This window comes from Lutjanus erythropterus, chromosome 13 (assembly GCF_056507025.1).
Source record: "Lutjanus erythropterus isolate fLutEry1 chromosome 13, fLutEry1.hap2, whole genome shotgun sequence".
Classification (NCBI taxonomy): Eukaryota; Metazoa; Chordata; class Actinopteri; order Lutjaniformes; family Lutjanidae; genus Lutjanus; species Lutjanus erythropterus.
The window spans coordinates 30,682,294-30,692,703 of NC_139329.1; positions in this window are offsets into that span (position 1 = coordinate 30,682,294).

The window sequence follows — 10,410 nt, forward strand, 5'->3', positions numbered from 1 at the left end:
TTATTCACAGTGTTAATATTTCATTTTGCAAACTACTTTAAGTCAAATTTAGGGGAAAAAAAAACTATATATATATATATGTACATATAATATAGCTCATGTATCTTACCTTACCTTACATTTGTGCCGTCTTTTTGCTCTTGTTTGTTTTGTTTTATATTTATTTTTTATCCTTTTACCATTTTCTCTTATACCCTTTTATGATTTTCAGAATGGCTGCTCTATTATTTCCTGTTTGCATTTGATCTTCCTGCAGTATTATTTCCACGATTGTTGTTTAATTTTTGCCATCAACTAATGTATATTTTCTCTCTATCTTCTTTTGTATATTCTAAATGAGGTTTATAAAGAAAAAACAAAACAAACGAACAAAAAGCAAACAACCAGAATGTATCTTTTCCACAAAAAGAGACATAACATTACTCAAAAATGCACCTAGTTTACATACTTCAGTCGGTTTATGTCTGCAATAATAATATAAGTTAAACATAGATGGATGATTTACAAAGTATTTTGGCAGGTCCTTCTTTCTATTATCAACAATGCTTGCACTTTGACATTCAAGCAAACCATGGTATTTAGGGTATTGTCATTACATAAATTACAAAACTTTTATTCCTTTACAGGTGTTTGTATCTTCCTGTTATTTTAGAAATTCTGCATTTGGGAACTGAAAAATTACAAATAGCCTGTCCATGTCTCCTGATCCAAAGAGTAGATGCTTTTCAAACTCAAAGTCGTATTTAAATTCACAATATAGATCACACGATGACATACTTTGGTGTCACTTCTGCCAGAACTTCTCTGATGAACTGCTAACTTCATCCATTTGACATCATCATATCCAACCAAATGTATAAGAAGCTACATTCTTCTAATATTTGTTGAACAGATGTAATCCATGATGATACATAAGTTGCAGTGATAAATAAACTAAATAACAGTTATACATTGCCGGAGCTTTCACGAATGTTTGCACCAAAATTTGACAATATGGCCTAATGTTTGTTGAGATATTTCAGTTTGGACCAAAGAGATGGAGCGACCGTCATGGTCATTCATAGAGCCACACTGCTAACATGACTAACAGCAAGTTTCAATCTATTTGAGTTGGTGTAGAGTTCTGTGAGTGATATTCAGTCATGATTGGTTCACAGTGGTCAACTTTCCCTTGGATGAAGATGCAATACTTTTAAGTGCCTTTAGACAAAGTGTCTGCCAAACAAATGTAATATATCAAATAACTACAATAATATACTAAACATGCCAATATAAAAACTCAGCTAAAACTAACCCAGCCTCATCTGGAAACTATGTGGCGCTGCACATAGAAGGAAGCAGAATTTCAAATTTTAATTAAAAGCTGATGAAATTCTTTAATAATATTGGTATGTGTTATTGTTTTATGGCAAGCAGCATGAAGTTTGTGGAAACACTGACCCAAAGCATATGGCCGTCATCACTGATGCGACAACACACGCAAAAACAATCCTCTAAATGTCACATCTGATTTTGAGGAAAAATCCTGAGGTGACCCGATGACTGCGAACAACTTTTCTATGATTTTTCACAGCTGAGCATCATTTCACTTCATCCTCGTGCAAACAACATATACGAGATGATCTAAGCCGAGAAGAGTCCCATGCAAGCCTGTTTATTATGTTTTTAGGCAAGGTGGATGACACCAAGCTTGACACTCCTCATAATAAAATCTAATTTGCAATGCCTTAGTGAGTCATAAACTTTTTGTTCCTTAATGGATATTTTATATCTTGTGACAATGCGCGCACATGTTCTGGATTACATAAAAAGGAGAATTCACCACGTGTGTAAACAAACTGCAATTAAGTTATTTTGCATGGCACGGCATAATGAGAGCCATTACTGCAATTGTGGTGGCCAAGAGTGTGTATCCTCTTTATTCCTGATGTTTCATACTGGCTTCCACAAACACATAATCCTGAATTTATGAGCTTAATGGGTGCTCGCTCGTCAGTGGTTGTTTGTCATGAAACATGTTTCTTTTTTATGTGTGTATTTGTGTGGGCGCATCTGAATTATTTGTGTAATTATGTGTGAGTGCATTTATACCTGTGTGACTTCAATGACGTGACTGTGTCTATCTGCACCTCTGTTCTACTATGTGTCTTCCTTTTGTGTGCACAAATTGTGCAGGGGTTGTGTAGTTGGGTGGTGCCCGGTTGCATAAAGTACCTGAAGTTTCGAACTAAAATTTGTCCTTTGTGTAGACCACAAACGTCACATCACTATCACGCTTGTGCGACTACAGCATTCACACTACATTGAAGTGTCTGTCTATACAGGCTCCATTTTGTGTGCACATTCAAAGCGTAAACAGTCAAACTTTCTCTGCAATCTGGAGTTTTCTTTCGATATGTGTGAATATTCTTGATCTGTTTCCAACAACACAATGTATATGATTTTGGCATAAGCACTGCAGTGTGTGTGTGTGTGTGTGTGTGTGTGTGTGTGTGTGTGTGTGTGTGTGTGTGTGTGTGTGTGTGTGTGTGTGTCCAGTGGATGAGGAGAGAAGAGGGGAAAAAAGAGGCTATGCTCAGGGCTGACAGGTGTTGGCGATTAGATCAGATCAGAAGGAGTAAAGTTTAGTGGTGAAGTTGTCTAGTGGCAGTAAATGTACATTTTGTCAAGGAAAACAGTGTGGAAAAAGTTCAAGAAGTTCCTGTGTTTTGTTTCCCAGCTGCTATGTAAAGTGAAGGAGAGTCTGTGGATAATATACTGTGGATAATATACGTTTTCATTGCGTTTTTACTGGGCACTAGCCTCGCGTTTACATCAATCAGATGCAGCTAGGATGTGAGACGCACAGAGGTGGTGCAGACAACTGCATGGATTGATTTCTGCTGTGTGAGACATATGAGCGACAAACACGTCTGACTCACTTGTGGTCGTGACAGGGGTCAGGCTTTCATACTTTGACAGCAGTATTTGTCATAACACAGCACATGTGTTATGTTAACATGTTACCATGGTTACACTTACATAACTGAGAAAAAAGACAAATAGTGTCAATATATGAGATATTTATTATTAATGGGCTGGAGTCTCCTTGAAATGAGATGAAACAAGCCTCTTTTTAAATTTTCACAGACAAAGTTAAAGTAAGTCGTATGATAGCCAGTTAGAGGGAAGAAGGACATTTTTCTTCAGATAGTTTTATTTTTAATGTTATATTTTGTGGGTATTATCCACGGGTGACTCTGAAATCAATATAACAGTCCCTTGGAGTAGCTTGAAGTAGTTAAGAGTTATTTTGATTCAGGGTGATTTTGTGTAACTCATTTATTCCTAAGACAGCCTTAGATAAACATTTAAGGGAAACCTTAACCTAAGTGGTTTCATGCAAGCGGGCACAGGTGTTTGAGGGACCTTCAAAGGAGCTCTATGTTTGACGGCGACCTGCAAGCACAGGCCACCACACTCTCAGATTAATGCTGAGCATGTGTGTTTGTGTCATTGCATCTGCTGGTGTGGGATAACCCTCACACCTGTGCACAGGAGATTCTTTGAAGTGTCTAATCGTCCTGCATGCCTCCTCTCCTCCTCTAACCTCAGTGGCAGGATCCCAACATCGCGCACACAGTTCACACGCAGAGACAGGGAACAAGGCCAAACCCTGGGATCTCCTGTGGCGAGCTGGGAGATGGAGTGAGCTGATGTGGAGGAGGGAGGGAGCAGAGAGTGTGTGAGAAAAGAATAAGGGCAAGAGAGAGAGCGTGACAGTAAAGAAAGAAAAGGGAAACTAAAAAAAACGGGAAAGAAGAGGGATCTGATAGCAAGGGAAGGCATGAAGGAGGGAGGAAGGTTGCAAGGGAGAGTAGAGAGGGAGGTCTCCCGCCGTTTGGGAACAAGGGCAGAGGCGGGAGAAGTGCCAGAGTGGCTTAAATCACCGGGGAGAAACTCTGCAGGTGGAGGAAGTGATCAGAGGTCATATGATGTCCAGGATGGTAAACAAGGACAGATGATATGAGAACTGCTATTAAACACTGAGGAGGAGACAGACAGGGAGGGAGGCTGTTAGCCACCTTTTGTGCCTTTCATCTAGTGTCATCACATTTGTGTCACAGAGCTAAGTCTTTCAAAAACCCAGGGCATTTAAAAACACTTGATGCACTTAATGGACTCTGTTTATCTGGATCCAAAAATATTCTCTCTACTGCACAGGTTGGAACTGTTTCTTCAAAGTCCAGTGTGTAGGATTTAGTGGCATCTAGTGGTGAGTTTGCGGACTGCAAACACCTCCCCTTGCACCCTCCCTTTCCAAGTGGGTAGGAGAAGCTACGTTGGCTGTGAAACTTGCGAAAAATGCAAAATGCTCTCTGTAGACCCTGTGTTTTGGTTGTCCATTTTGGGCCACTGTAGAAACAAGGCAATGCAACCTGCATACCTGCGTATATGTCATACGGTTTGTAAAAACTGCAGGATTTCTTTCAGATGTGACCTTTATTTAAAGGACCAGTGCGTAAAATTAGTGATGAGGTTGTGGAGTGCAACCACGTGAGTATTGCTCACTTCAAGCTTGTAGGAGAAATTAAGGCATCAGTGAAACTCATGAAAAATGTGAAAGGCACTCTTTAGAGCCAGTATTTCGATTGTCCAGTGTGGGCTACTGTAGAAACATGGCACCCTCTATGAGAGGGGACCGACTTATTCTAAAGTAACAAAAACAGAAGGATTCTTAATTTCAGTTATTCGTACACTAATGAAAACACACTTATTTAATTTTTGCCATATTCTATCAATAAATCCCAAATTCTTACACCCCAAACCTTTAATAAAGAAAGTACCACCATGATCTTATTTTCATGGGAGCCTGGGTAAATATAAAAAATAAGACAGGATATTGAAGAGCAATAAAATAAAGTAGAATATAGTTTCAGGCAACAAGCAAGGTATAATAAAAATAGATCCAGTGACTCCACTGCAATGATGATACAGTAACACAAACTGGGGCTCCAGTGTCCTTCAATAAAGACTTAAGAAATTAGCTACACACCTAAAATAAGATAGCAGAGCAAAACACCCTGTGATGTATGTCTGTGTGTGTTACTTTGAGTAATTACTGCCTTCACACAGGTGCATCCAACTCATTAGGTGGAAACTGGCAGATTTATGTGCACAAGTCAACACCACAGAGGCAATGTGTACAGTCGCGGTGATTAATTAGCAGTCTTGTCGTGTAGTGTAACAGTTCACCCGGCTCATCAGAGGTCTCCCATGTTGGAATTCAAATGAGCCAAATGAATGGGAGGACCCGCTCGGGGAGACAGAGAAGAGCAACAGGGGGTATGGGCACAGCATCAGGGTCACATAGAGGAGCTTCAATGTATGTCTGTATGCCCAATGTCCGTCCATACAAGGCGTTCAGCAGTGCGCCATTGATGGACATTGAGAGTTCGCTGCAGGGAGTCTCCTCTCAAACTGGAACACTGTCGAGCTGGTTTAATGTATTTCCTTAAAGGAAACCCTCCCTCAGAGCAAACAGCATTTTATTAGCTTTTGTTCTGGGATGCGTTTTAAATCCTGTGATTTCAGAACATTTATAGAGCTCTACCACTCTGTAGCATGGTTTAGTATGTTGATTTTGTTCAAACTGAGCACATGAGGGAACTGTAGTTACATATGTCACACATAGAGGGCAGTAGTGGCTTGCAACTACTCATAGTTGACCAGTGGGTTCAACATTTACACATGCTGAGACATGCAGATACAGTGGTTAAATGCTGGTAACTTTAACAAACATCTGGTGAAGCTGACAGGTATTAATGCAGAAGACAAAGTAAGCAATGAGATCTTAACACACTGTAAACTCAAGTAAGTTAACAGTACTCTAAAAAATGATGTGAGTTCATACTTTCAAAAATTGAAGGTTATCAGAGCTTAAATATTTGGAGTTAATTACATGTACTCTTTGATTACAGTTAAAATAAATGATTAAGCCAATTCAAATATTTTCAGAAATGCAACTCAAAATTTTTATTCACTCCTCTCTTTACAATAAGTTAACATAACTGAATAATGTCAAGTATAAAAAGTCATTTTTATGTTCAGATAAGTTAATTTAGATATTATGTGGTAATATGACATCTGCCAACCATAAGTCATCATTTTAGTGTTTAAGAGTACTAACTTAAGAGTACTAAGTCTTGGCTCCTCACTTCTCCTCTGTGGGTTGTAGCACATCCAGGAAAATATCTGTAGCAGCTGTTTGCTTGTCCTGTCTTTTCCCTGAGTCTATGAAACACACACACACACACACACACACACACACACACACACACACATCCACAGCTCATCAGGAGTCTACTTCTAAGGAATGATCTGGCGGCATCTTGAGTGGCAGCTCGCCGTTGCGTTGCACTCGAGTGGTCACCGACACTGGCTGATTGCAGGAGGTTGCCCTCTCATATTCCCTCAAAAATCTCTGGCCACAATCCCAAAATTATCTGTCCAGCCGAGCGCACCAGCATGGGAAAAAAAAGGAACAGCCTCTCCTGGCATCTCTGTTGCTCGAAGGCTACTTGTTAGCGGGGTGTTTTCTGGGATATCTGGCGAAAAGCCACGAGTCATGCAATGCAAAGCCATGCACGCAAGCACCTGAATTTAACACAGGAAGACACATGGACACAAACTGTTAGCTATATTGATTGCATTTTAATATGAGTGTGTGTTAACTCATTCATTCAGAGTTAGGTATTAAAACAGTTGATGAAAACATTTGCTCATAAATTCTAAACTTGCCTTAATAACGACATGAAATATTTGACTTGAAAATACATGTTCTTATAAAAAACAGCTACTGCACTTAGATAAGTATTTATTTACGTGTATCACACGTGCCTCAGGCCAGGGTGTCAATCAAAATCCACCATTAAAGACTTTCAGCAATCTCTTTCCAATTTCAATTATGCTGACTCAAGCAGCAAGCTCCGCAAGGACGTGCTGCTGCTGACTGTTATAGATAGCAGAACCTTTAACAGTGTTTTGGGTATAAAGACACATTCGCTGTTTCAGGATTTTAAAAAAAACACACGCATTGGGTGTTGACCTGCAAACAGAGTTGGGACGAAGAATGATGTGAGGATTGGGAAAAGGTGTCTGGTGGGAACATGCTAGGTTTACTTTGAAAGGTTGGTGTATGTTGAAACTGTTTTCCAAATTGTCTGGCTCAAGTTTAAGGGTGATTTCACACCTAATCTGTTTAGTTTGGTTAAAATGAACCGTGTCTGGTCAGCATGGTTCGTCTGGGCTGGTGCGAAAGCTGTAAGTCGAACCCTTGAGCAAACCAAACAACCAGATCGTGAAGAGGTTGGTCTCGGGCCAGTTTCCGAAAGGAATCTGCTGCAATTCTTTTGTGGTGTAAAAGCAAACAAACCACAGGATTTTATGATAGCACATATGTGATTTTAGCAAGATTTCAAATGCTATACTTCTAATAAATCCATCTGCTGATCATAAAATCTGTTCAGGAAGCGATGTTATACTTAAAAGCCATGTAAATGTTTATGTGGTAACCATGGTAACACATATTTTCCCTGATTAATAGGACAAAAGCTGTGAAAACTGTACTTGTATCCTATTCTGTGTAGTTTGTCAGTTCATTAAGTCCATTAAAAAGTGCATGACAGAGATCTCAGTAACAAGATTCGAATCATTACTGTGTTGACCACAGGACGCCTCCTTTTCATCCTGTTCCTAAGTGTTTGCTATGATTCATAATATGTGGCCAATTTTCAGTGTAATAATAACCAATATGGCTTTAGACGCATTAAAATGCTGCATAAATGTCGGTCACCAGTATTTGATTTCCTCACGTGAGTCCTGATGATGCAGGACGACAATCGCCAACAATGTCCAGTCAGTGAGTCACCTGTCAGTCACATCATCTTTCCTCCCCTTGCTTTATTTGTAAAAAGTTAGATTTTGGTGCGGACCAAATGAACCGAGCTAGAGGTCTGAAAGCAACTTAAGTACTTCATTTTTTTGGTTATAGTGTAGGTGGATTAGACAACATTTCCATTTGTTAATTTGTCTGGTCATGTTGATCTATCATGACAGTCCGAAAAAAAAGCTCTGAAGGGTCTAAAAGTTTGGAATTGGTCCTCCCTTCCATGCCCAGCAGTAATTTGCCATCTTGGCCAGGGCCCCAAAATCTCTGGATTTAATGTGACTGGCATTAACTTGTTGCAAGACCTTTTTTATTTGACCTATTTGTTTCTTTGTCGAGGTTTTGTCCTGGATTTCAGCAGAGCTTTCTTGGTTTGCTGCTTTTATGGTAACTAGCCAAACTTGAAGTTTTAATGAATATTAAATTAAGCTGTATATAAGAGACTTTTACAAATGGTGATTTTGCTTTCACATACTGAGTAAAGTTTATATTTATTTAAATAAGCAGCTGGTTTATTTTTTAACTTTTGTCATTTCCATCATTCATAAATTTGAGTCTTTCTGCTACAAACTTGTATCTGTTTTATAATGAGAGTTGCCACTTTGTATTGTATGCACACAATGCCTCACTTCCCTGTGGTCAAAGCTCTAAAGTGCACGGTGGTTCTCGTTGAGCCTATAACCTCCTTTGTTTGGATCCAGATTTCTATGGGGGATCCTTTTGTGTGGGCTCTCCAAGATATAACTGGGGCGTAATTCACGGGAATGGGGGGCTGCTGCAGGTCAATAGTGACCGTGAATGCTGAAAAGGTCTTCTGATCTTCCTGAAGCAAATCATTGATGGTAGGTAACCCCTGCCACTGATGCTTTGCTCCAGCGAGGGCGGAGGTGAAAGGAGCCAGAGTGGCCCTTTGACATCCCAGTGGGGACCCTGTAATCCAACGCTCGTCAGTGCTAATCTAGAGCTTCACAGCCACAAAGACACCAGCAACACATGTGTCGCGATTGCTAACATCCCCCCGACATTAACATCCAAACAGGGAACCTCAGTAAACAGATGAGTGGATGAAAACAAACAAGCTTACTGGTTAAATTGTCGTTTGATTCTGAAAGGAAAAATTATAAGGTTCCTCTTAAACAATGAACGACTGAGTGGCTGCAGGTCCAGCGAGGAGTCAAGGGTCAAGTCACTGACATCTGAGTTGGCCTCTCCTCTTTTCATGCTTACTTGTGCCAACTTTCCACAAGAAATGCCAAAACACTTGAGAGGAACGTTCTTTGAGATGTTAAAAGAAGTGAAGAGAGTTTTAACCACAGGTGGGCTGGGACACTAATCTGCAGGGCCTTCACCCACAAAAGCTGATTCTTTTTTACGGTTTACAAATTCTTAATTTGTTTAAGGTTTTCTGATCTCCCTTTTCTTGGTCTTTCCCTCATATTGTCAACCTGTAATGCTATTGAAAATACCAGCCTTTGGCTGGATAAATAACCCAAGGGGGATTGGAGTGGTTGTTCCGATCTCTCACAATGAGCTCCTCTGAAACTTCAAAGCAGGTCTAGACGTCAACTTTGAGGCCGCAAGAATATTCTCGGCTCACAAACGACAAAAGAGCCCCACAGGTGGTTTATTCTCCAAACTATAAAACAATGCTCCACCATATTTGTTCCTCTTTTTTTTTCTTGAAAACCTGTTACGACACGTTGATGGATGAGATTAAGGGCTATACCAAGAGAAAAGTAAAGAAGAGGCATGAAGGCATAAACTTTGTGAGGAAGGTTTGCTTGTTTGCTCTTTTTTTTTTGCTGAAATAACAAAAATACAAATGACTCTAATGATTCACATGGAAATAATCCAGAAATATTGGCTTGATGTGCAGTTCTGCCCCTTTCAATTACATTCTCTGTTATAACTTGCTTAATCCATTGCAGTCAATAACAGGTATACAAAAGAAAATATTAGTATCTAAGTCGGAGCTCCCAGCAACCCAGGATTCTGTTCATTTTGTGGTCAAATAAAAAAATCTTATAATCATCCCTCAGAGCTACACACACTGACTTTCCATCAATTATCACAATGATTGGGAGTGATTATCACGCGATTCATCCCTTCCAATCTCCAAAACTCTGTGCATTGATTATACTTGGGGTTAACGCCCGGCAAGCCCTTATAAAACACACTGAAAATGCTGAATCATCCTAATCCTTTGGATTTATCCTTTTATCCATAGTGAAAATTGTCAGTAGCAATGTTTAGTGGACTATAACTAGGAAGAGCTCAGAATAATGGTGGCTGACTGCGGATGATATGGAGGATTGAGCACATCCACCACAGACTTAGTCTATGGATTAAACCGCACAACAATGGTGGCCGGGATTGTTATGTGTGTGTGGGGTACAGTATGGCAATAAATGGATCTTTTGTTAATGATGCCCCCCCTCATTGTGAGCATAAGTCCATAATTTTAGATTTTCTGATTTTTGGAC